This window comes from Vicia villosa, linkage group LG7, assembly GCF_029867415.1.
Source record: "Vicia villosa cultivar HV-30 ecotype Madison, WI linkage group LG7, Vvil1.0, whole genome shotgun sequence".
Taxonomy (NCBI): Eukaryota; Viridiplantae; Streptophyta; class Magnoliopsida; order Fabales; family Fabaceae; genus Vicia; species Vicia villosa.
In genome coordinates this window covers 93977421-93985264 of record NC_081186.1, presented here as the reverse complement: position 1 = coordinate 93985264, position 7844 = coordinate 93977421, and the positions used below count along the sequence as shown (strand labels likewise).

Here is a 7844-nt window from a genome sequence, read left to right as displayed (position 1 = left end):
ATTTCCAAACCTAAAATTTATAACAGCTTTCCGTCAAATATCAGTTTTAAATCCTTCTGTCAAATTTCAATTCTAAATGAATATCTACACTCCATGATATCTTGAAATTTCAGTTCTAAATGAATATTTTTTTCTATATTTTTTGTCTAGGAGAATTTTATAATAGAAATTTAAATCTACAAAATTTATAAAATTTTGTAAATTTTAAAATTTTAAAATTATTTGATATTTCATTGAATATAAATAAAAATATAATAATTTTTAAAAAAAATGTAACTAATAATAATTTTAAATTTATATAAAATTTAGTATGCTTGATAATAATATATAATAATAATAATTAAAAATTAAATTAACTATTTATAATATTTTTTTAAAACTATTTTTGAAAATCAACATATTCTCACTCTTTAAAACATGCTTAAATATGTTTTTACATTTTTTTATTAAAAATTACATGAATCTCACAAACTTAATGAACTTTAAAGTAAATTATAAACACTTGATTATTTTTTTAATTAATTGTCCTCTTCATTTTCTCCTTCTCAATACAATTTAATTTTATAAGCAGTTATGTTTATTTAAGTGGTATATATCAATTGCCTATTAAAAAAAAAAGTGATAATTATTATTATTGCAAGAAAAAATGACAATTATTATTATATTATTAGCAGTTTAGTGATAATTATAGTATAGTATATTATCTAAGTTTTTGTTTAGAATAAATAGAGAAAGTTAGAGGGAAGTTCTTTATAGTAAAATTTGTTTGGAAAAAAAAATTATTTTAGCATTGGGAGGTGCAGGATTATTTCATTCTATATCATGTTAGTTTCTATCATAGCATTGGTTTCTAGTCTTCTTATGAAATTGAAGTAGTGGGATAAATAGCAGCATGTCTAATAAAAATACCATTTTTCTATAGTGTGAGGTGTAAAGAACAGACACTACAAAAAATAAAGACCAATTAAAGTTAAAAGTCGAACTTACATTGTTAATTACCTTCAAGTAATTGGTTAATCCATATCAATATGTGATTACTTACCACAAAATTACATTATTGTTAACCACTTTTAACAAAGTATCAGAGTAACTCATTAACATCATACTAATTGAATTAACCATGTATTTGAAAGTAGTTAACCGTTGCACTTTTCAATGATTATACAAAATAAAAATTTATTATATCAAACAAACTTTTAACAATGCATTAACCATATAATGAGGTGAATTAACCTATTATTTGTTTGACATCAACCACATACTTTTAGTGGATTATGAAAAAAAAAGCAGTAAAAAAATTTACAAACTGTATCTATAGCAAAATTGAAAATCAAATTGAGTAAAAAAACAAACAAACAGTGTCTTACAAATGGAAAATAGACAGATTAATAGAAATCCTCTCTAATCATAAAAATATGGAACTATTCACATTACTAAACATATACTTGTCAATTATAACAGGAAAGCCACTACATATTATAGTTATTTATGATAAAATGTTCAGCAATTTTTTCATCTAGCATTTAAAAAAAAACAAAGAAATCAATTATAAGGGGAATTTACAATATCAGTATGTCTGATGATGGCATGCTGTTATCTTCAGAATTGGTGGTCTCCAGTTATTGTATATGTTCTTGCACAATCTATTCAAAAGTGAGAGAGCAGGGTCTACTGTGAGTTATAATGATTAATTTCATCAAGCAAAGATATGCAATTCAATCTTGAATCAAACAAATTCATTACACAGTGAAAGAGGCCATGCACACTAAAAATAGATGCAGTGGAAACCAATTAACTTAAAAATCTAAAAGTAGTTGTAAACTTGTAATAATATCAGCAACTACCCAGAATAAGGTGGGGGAATTGAGAATATAGACATTGAGAATGGGATATTCATTGGATTCTCAACATAATCATCAAATAAAACCATATATATGAATATAAAAGACACATACCACTAACAGTGAGGAGGTAACGAAAAAGAGGAAGAGTAGTTATACCTCAATCTGTTCTTGAAACATTTATCTTGTGTGGTGTCATTCTACAACACAACAGTTATCAAAATCATGTTCGACCTTCATCAGCTTTGGATCACATAGCCTCTACTGAATTCAACCTTCATCCGTTTGTATCAAATCGCGTTCAGCAACTCACAACCTTCAACGCAGTAAACAATAAAAACAAATCTGTAACATCAATTCAATCTTCTCATATTTCATCGCAACCGAAATCCATAGAACAACAAAAATCACAAACGGAAACGCATATGCTAACTCATAACAACTTGATAATCAACTCTCATAGCACATTTACATCAACACAAAACCTTTAACAAATTGACAAATAGGAGTTGCTCAAAGACAGATTTATCGCCCCTTAAACACACTCTTATTGAAAGGCATATACAAAAACTGAATGGAAGAAGAGAAGTTGTGGAAGACTCATTTGACACCTTGAATTTATAGGAGGAGTAGTGAAATATCAGTTCAACGAATCTTGGAAGGATGGGTGGAGTGAAAAATCGTGATTCTTGGAAAGGGTGGAATATCGTGAATCTTGGAAAGGGTGGGTGGAGTGGAATATCGTTTGACTAAAAAAAACGGCTGGCTTTTTATTTCCCAATTGCAAATAGGTGTATTGTAAATGTTGAGAATGATTAAGTTAAATTAATTATTATTAATTGTTATGGAATTAAAAAAATAATAAAAAGCAACAATAATTCTGGCTATGCCACATCAGCCCTATTAAATACCAAGTTAATATAAATCAAGTAACTTTCAAATAGTCAATTTTACCCTTATAATTAGATTAGATTAGATATTTAATCAGATGACTTATTATGTAATTATCAGGTACTTTAGTTTTTATATATTTATAATAGATAAGAGAGAGAATAGGCACCAACTAGTAACTATGAAATATGTACATAATTTAATCTATCCTAACTAGTCAACACAAAATAACGAGTAAATTATTTACAAATAAATTTTAAGTGAGAGAAAAAAGCTCTTTTTTTATTTTTTTTATTTTTTACGGTTTTTATTGTTTTGGTATTTTGATTAGAGTTTACTAACCTCGGCTAAATTAGTAGAAAACCTATCAAATCTAACTTAAAACAACTAACTAAATAAAAAACTTAATTTTTTTTGTGTTTTTAAACATTTTTAATAAAATGTTAAAACAGATAGCTAAATTTAATAACAGGAACTTTAATATCTTCTGAGTTTTTATATATTTAAATGAGAAAGATTTACTTAAACTAAGTAAAATAATATATAAAGAAAAGCTAATTAAATAAGTTTATGACTTGAAACTAAACTAATCCTAATCATTTAACTAGCCAATGGAACAAATTGTTTGTATATATTTTTTATATGATTTTCTATTAACTAAATCAAATAATTTAGAAATTAGAATACAAAACACAATAATAAAGATAGAATGCAAAATATTAACCTGTTTTTTTTTTTTTTGACAAAAAATATTAACCTGTTGAAGGTAGGAGGCGTTGCCTCTTGGCTGATAGCATCTTTGCATCTTTGGCTTGTTTCCAACAATAACCAACAAAAAATTGACACGTGGGGCTACTCTCTTACCCGAAAAACAAATTCAACCTTATCTCCAATCCATTCCCTCTCCATTTCTTTGCCTCACACTCTTTCTTTCTCTTATTTCTTTTTCCTTCTCATGCCTTTTCCGTCTCATCAGAGGTATCCAAAAAACCTCAACCTCTTTTCTTCTCTCACAATGCCCATTCTCCTTCATTCTTGTAAGCTCTTCTTCATATCTCTCTCAGATTCAACTTCCCCAAGAATTTCTTGATTCGTACGAACAACAAACACACATATTGTATTCTCACAGAAACATAAAAAGGGAAAAGAAGATACTTACCTGATTGCGGCGGACGAAGGGCAATCGGCGGTCGGAGTGTTGATCGGAGAAAGGATCGGCGGGGAGGATCGGATGCACGCGGTCACGCGGAGCCATCGAGGGAGGGAGTTGTTTGCTTGTTGGCGTCGAGATGACTCTCGACGGTGCTGAACGCAGATGTGGTGCAGGCGGTTCGTCGAATCGGCGTGAGGTTGCGAGCGGTTGTGGTGATTTCGCCGGAGCTTCGACTGTGTGAACGGAGATTCCCGTCGGTGGTATAGCAATCAGAGATCACGATCTGCAATGGAATAGTTGCGTTTGTTTTGTTTTTCACTCCTTCTTTATTATTTTCCCTGCAAAAAAACTCAAACTATATTGATGTTGTTAGATTGTTATGGTTGTAGTTATAATCTTCTCCGTTTATGGATTGTGAATTGACGGAGCTACAACCATGACGGCGAAATTTATTTGTTTTTTTTTCTCTGTTTTACACCTCTGTTTTACTACTCTGTATCAGTTAATATTTGTTACTATTATGATACTGGAGGTTTTATTTTTATTTAAGGAAAAAAGTTAATGGAAATGATTAACAATAATAAGATTGTTACTGATAATAATAACTAATAATAATTAAATTGTTGGAAACAAAATAATAAATAAAATATCAATAAAACCATTATAAATAAGATAACAATTAATAATATTGATAAAATTGTTAGTATACATAGAAATTAACAGTAATAGTAATAATAAAATTGTTAGTAGAAATAAATAATTCACAACGATAATATACGAACAAATAATATAGCAATATAATAATAAAGCAACAGACACTATAGAAATAATAAACAAAGCAAAAATAAAATTCAATGAATAAAACCCAAAACCTAAAGATTAAATTAGGGTAAACCTAAATTTAAAGTGTCCCCAGCAGAGTCGCCAATTGTAGCAACCTGTCCTAAAAATAAAGATTTAGAGTCGCCACCTATTCTGAAGGGCGAATAGGAAACCCTACAAAATTAGAGCCGCCACCCACTTTATTTGGGCAAGTGAGAAACCCTTAAAAAAGAGCGATTTGGGTAAGTAGGTAAATTAGGCAAAGGGAAAGTGTTAGGCACCCTTTGCCTCCCTTGTACTCAAGGGGACCCATTTAATCTTTAGGTTTAGGTTTTATAAAAAAAAAATTTGACAATTGTTCACTAATAGATTTAAAAAAAAGTTAGCTTTTGCCCAAAAGGTAAATCTCAGTTTTGATAAAGGGCAGGTATTGTTACCAATTCTAATCTATAGGTTCGATTATCATTAATAACAAATAAATATGTTTTATAGAATTAATTATTTAATTTTTATCGTTATCCCTCGTAATCGATAGATTCGACTATAAATAATAACGAATTTTTAGAGAAAATAGGCTAATCATCGCAACCAATAAGATGGTTGAAACCCTTTAGCCAAATAAACCTTATTTTATTTTAATTAATAAAATACTCAAAAGATTTTGATATGGTCATTGTGAGATCGAGACAACATTGACCATGGCTAAGCCAAAATATATGTATAGTATATAAAAATACGGCCTCCTCAATGCATCATTGGCCAAAAACCTTCAAAAATAAAAAAAACATTAAAATTCAACAGAAACCTCAGATGTTCATCATTGGCCAAAACAATTTTTTTTGAAAGGGACCTCATATTAAATCATTGGGCAAAACAAAGATTTAAAAAAAAAGCATCATTGGCCAAAAAGGTAAACCTAAGGAAACAGAAGGCCAAAAGCCATGTATAGTGAAAATAGGCCATTGTTAGATCTAGACAACAACGGCCAAAAACCCTGTTTTGGGGGAGGCCTCATAGGTAATCATCGGCCGAAAATGTTTGAGTTTGTGATTGAGTTTGAATGATTTGAAATCGTGTTTGAGTGGTTTGAAAATTAAGTTTGAAAGGAGAAAGGGTTTGTCAGCTCTTGTCAGTTGATCGAAAATGGCGGATTAGGGATGTTTAAGACAAACCCTCAAAGGGAGAAGAGGAAAACGTAGAAAACATAGTTTGTGGGAAAAAGCGTAGTTTTGAGTATGTGTGAATTTGTGAAAAAGTACGTCAAATTGGAAGAAGGTCCCCTTTCAGGGTTGCCAAGACTCCTTTTTATTGAGTTAGAGAATTAGGTTAAAATCCATGAGAGGAAACAACCCATATCCAAAAACCCAATTTGATATTTTATAAATTAGTAATAATAAAATAATTATTATTATTTAAATAAAATATAAATAATGCTTAATCCAAATAACAAAAATAGGTTAGAAATATTTAATTGATGATTGAATAAATTGTAAAAATTGACAAAAAACCCTAAGATAAAATAGATGGGCCAAACATTTCAAGATTCAGCCTAACGAATTTCAATCACGCCCTTTTTTCTTTGTATGCACCCCTTAGTCAATAATAATAACCATTTATATTTAAAATAGGTTGTGAGAATTAAAATAAAATATGCAGGCCAAATGTTTGGGCCCCAGTATCTACTAAACACACCTTTATTTTAATTCTAATCAATTTTATAAGAGAATGAGTTTAACAATAGAGATGTTAAACCCATGGCTCCTATTTTTTCTTGGTATATCCTTAAGGAATTAATTTTAACCAGACGTAAAGCAATAGGATAAATTTTGGGGTATGACAAAGTGCACCCGCAAAGCCCCATACGCAGCTTCGCCGGAGGTAAGGAGCTGTGATCCGCTGTCGCGCGCGGATCAAAACGAGTTGTTTTTCAAAACCGTAGTACAGCGACAATTTAACTCGAATATCGTCTCTCAAGGATTCTTAGTTATTACTAACTGAAATTGAATTGGGGGGGTTTTTTGGTGGTCGAAAAAGTGATTATCAAAAGCAATTATTGAAATTAGCTGTTTTTAAAAAGTGATTATAAAATAAGCCAATCTACCATTTCAGTTCCTACCAATCATCGATTATTATAACTTCACTATCCTAAGCGGATTCTAATCCTATTTGGATGCAAACTCAATGACAAGCGCGGTGAGGTTTGCGAGACGTGCGATCCTAATGTCCGAATTAAGCAAACAGGATAAATTATCATGAATTAAGCAAACACGATCGATCAGACACGGTACGAATTAAGCAAACATAACGCGTCTATGTTAGGATCATACAATCAACCAAATTGAATAAATATATTTCATACAATTGAATTAAGCATACAAGAATATAAAATATCATTGAAAGGAATAGAAATTAAATTGTAAAGTTATAGTAATCTCATAGTATTAGAACCTGAACACGGTAGATCGACTCAGACGGATTAGTTCTCCATGAAATCGTACAGAACTCAGAGTATTTTTTTCGTGAATAGTGAAAGTGGTGAACAGTACCCAGTGAATAGTAACGCGTCTGCTACCCTAAGGGAAAATAGCACAACCCGTTTTACAATCCAACTGGGTCAAACATACGACCTAGGCCCAAAACCAATTGACCCGAAACTTAACTAAAACTAGTGCTACAACTTCAACGAAATTTATGGCCCTTCTACAGTCCGATTCTGACTTCGACTCAAACATAATAATTGAAGCTCTTTCTCTTAGCTTTCCGTCGATTACTAGAACGCCTCAATCGGACTCCTGGAACTCCAGATATGGTCATTTCCGTGCAGACTGCTAAAGCTGAAAATTAAATACGAAAATCAAATAACAATAAAAATAATTTAAAATATAAAAACATTATAAAATACAAAAATAAGACAAGCAAACCATGAAAATGTATAAGTACAACCGTAGAGGAATATGCATCAAAATGCACTGATCAAATTCCCCCACACTTGAACTTTTGCATTCCGAGCAAAATGAAAAACAAAACAAAGAAAGCACAAATACATCAACGGTTACTCATCCTCGGCAACAAATCTTCTTCGGGTAAGTTTGCATCAACAGGTACTAATCTTGCACACTAAGAACATCGTAAGAACA

General features: G+C 30.6%; 1 long non-coding RNA gene across 2 annotated transcripts; it reads right to left on the bottom strand.

Moving 5' to 3' along the window:
- Window positions 1-484: 484 nt before the first annotated feature.
- LOC131615923 (uncharacterized) lies at window positions 485-4416 on the bottom strand. Of its 2 annotated transcripts, none has more exons than XR_009287965.1 (3): window positions 3490-4416; window positions 2001-2157; window positions 485-1643 (listed from the first exon to the last, which is right to left on the bottom strand). It is a non-coding gene; the product is annotated as an uncharacterized LOC131615923 (long non-coding RNA). The 2 variants fall into 2 exon arrangements; XR_009287964.1 differs by lacking the exon at window positions 3490-4416 and adding an exon at window positions 2453-3065.
- Window positions 4417-7844: the final 3428 nt, after the last annotated feature.